This window comes from Arvicola amphibius, chromosome 14 (assembly GCF_903992535.2).
Source record: "Arvicola amphibius chromosome 14, mArvAmp1.2, whole genome shotgun sequence".
Taxonomy (NCBI): Eukaryota; Metazoa; Chordata; class Mammalia; order Rodentia; family Cricetidae; genus Arvicola; species Arvicola amphibius.
In genome coordinates this window covers 18,801,893-18,804,595 of record NC_052060.1, presented here as the reverse complement: position 1 = coordinate 18,804,595, position 2,703 = coordinate 18,801,893, and the positions used below count along the sequence as shown (strand labels likewise).

Here is a 2,703-nt window from a genome sequence, read left to right as displayed (position 1 = left end):
CACCTCTACACTAACACACTTCCTCCAAGAAGGTCACACCGGCCCCAACTAAACCACACCTCTGAGGAGTGCCACTCCCTCTGGGGCCATTTTCTTTCGAGCCACTACAGGGGGCATGTGTGTATGTTGTAAGTATACATGTGTGTGTATGTTGTAAGAATGCACGTGTGTGTATGTTGTAAGTATGCACATGTGTGTATGTTGTAAGAATGCATGTGTGTGTATGTTGTAAGAATGCACGTGTGTGTATGTTGTAAGAATGCACGTGTGTGTATGTTGTAAGAATGCACGTGTGTGTATGTTGTAAGTATGCACATGTGTGTATGTTGTAAGAATGCATGTGTGTGTATGTTGTAAGAATGCACGTATGCGTTTTGACAAGTGTGTGGATGCACAGTCTTCCTTCCTCCGTGTCCTGTGGGGGGAAAGAAGCGATTACCCCATCAGTTCTTTTTCCACGTGCCACTGTGACTATCATCTCTCACCAGTTTCTCTTCAGGGTAGGTGACACATCCCTTTTCATAAGGGAAGCAACGGAGGCTCAGAGACTAAATAAGCTCTGAAGGCCACTTGAGTAAGTGACACAGCCAGGATTCAGATTCAGGCCCGCCTCCAAAGCTGAGCAAAATGCCAGCATGTCCCTGGCCTTCCTGCATGGATGTCCCATGCGCCCTGCTGTAAGGCAGAGGAACGTTTCAGACACAGGTGCAGCAGAGTCTCCGGACTCCAGGGGCTGCTGTCCTGGTTGAGTAAACACAGGAACAGTGACTAGCATAGATGGAGTTCCGCCTTTCTCAGATGCAATGAATCCTCTGTCCCTTCCAGGCTGGGAAACTAATTATTGGAGTCCCTTCATTGGCTGGATAACAGAGGTGGGTGGGGACAGGAGGGACATGCTATGCTCTGATTTCTATCCTGAGGTATAGGAACATGGCAGGAGTGAAGAGAGGTAGAGACCCTGAGCCTCTGCCTGGGTTTCTCTGCAAGCTGCTAGGCTGTAGCACAGCCATGGTGTGTGTGTGTGTGTGTGTGTGTGTGTGTGTGTGTGTGTGCGCGCGCGCGCGCGCGTTAACCTCTGCAGAGCCTGCTGAGCATCTGTCCTAGGACCAGGTGACGACAGAGCCTGGAATTGCTGCTGCTGATCTTCCAGTCCCATGACAACATCTTCATTTGTTCTCATTCCTGTGCAGGACAATTTTAACATAATGTTTCTTTATCTGAATGCATTGCCTCCCAGGCCCTCTGTGGTGCTTCTGCTGCCCATGTGAGGGAACCATATGAATGAGCATGTGACCAGCAGCTAATTCCTTTTCTGAACCTTGGTCACCATGGTCACACTCTCTCCCCTGCCCTCACTGCCCCGAACATTTCCTCTTGCTCCTTCGAACCCATGTTTCAGGCTATATTTTTTTCCTCATTTCGCCCACTTTGATTTCTATGGTCCATTCTAATTCCACATCTGAGAACCTCCCTGGAGCATAGCTTGTGAATTAGCAAGTCTCTTCAGACTGGGCATGGTGGTACGTACCTATAATCCCTGAATTTGGGAGGCTAAGATAGGAAGATCAAGAATTTGATCAAGAATCAAGAGGTAGCTCTTTCTCTTCAATGAGGTGGCCATGTGAACGCCAGCCTGCAGATCTTTGTGAAACCCCTAATGGGTAAGACTCTTGTGGACAAGCCCAGTGACACTATCCAGAATGTCAAGGCCATGATACAAGACAAGAAAGGCATCCCATCTGACCAGTAGAGGCTGACATTTGCCGGCAAACAGCTGGAGGACGGCCACACTCTTTTGGACTACAACATCCAGAAAGACTCCACCTTGCCCCGGTGCCTCGCCTGCATGGTGGCATCATCGAGCGTCCCTTCGTCAGCTTGCCCAGAAGTACAACTGTGACAAGATGATCTGCCACAAGTGCTGTGCATGCCTGCACCTCTGTGCAAGAAATGTGGTCACACCAATAACCTGTGCCCCAAGAAGAAGATCAAATAAAGCTGGGGCTATTTCTGGCCCATGATCCCAGGACCAAATAAGGTCCCCTTCCATTGACTGGAGCAGGAAAAAACAAAAGAGTTTGAGGTCAACCTGGGCTATATAGTGAGATCGTGGCTCAAAAAAGAAAGTCTCTTTGATTTGCTTGCCCCTAATAGCTAATTACAGTGGGTGTGTGCTCTCTGTGTGGAAAAACGTTCACTCCATGTCTCTTCCTTTCACCCCAGAGTGAAGCACAGATAGTCACAGAACAGGGTGGTACTTGAGACCACTGGCTGCTGGGTCTGAGACATTTTTGATCAAACAGAGATCGCCATAGCTAACTAAGCCTGAACTGATTTTGCTAATTGCGGCAGGACCTCTGGTTTATTAGTCATTCCCTCCCACACCTATCAGTCAGGGTCAGGGCTGACCTGGCACAGACTAAATGAGTTCTGTGCTCACTCATGGCTCTATCCAGGTTCAGTAACACAGGAGCAAAGGAACCTCATGTCCTGAGCATCAGAGGTCATACTTAGATCCCCATAGGCCACAGCAGACCTTGCCCAGAGGGGAGCCCTACTTGGATGGAGAGGAATCAGGGAGGACTTGCAGCGTGCGGACGGTTGCCCCAGTTTTGCAAAAGTCTTGCTGTGTGACCTTGTAGAAGTTGCCTCCCCTTTCTGGGCCTTGATCTTCATCTGTACCAACAACAGTAACAGAGGATT

The 2,703-nt window shown here is 49.1% G+C and overlaps 1 pseudogene; it reads left to right on the top strand.

Annotated features, from left to right (window-relative positions):
• Positions 1 to 1,205: 1,205 nt before the first annotated feature.
• Positions 1,206 to 1,996, top strand: LOC119800662 (annotated as a pseudogene).
• Positions 1,997 to 2,703: the final 707 nt, after the last annotated feature.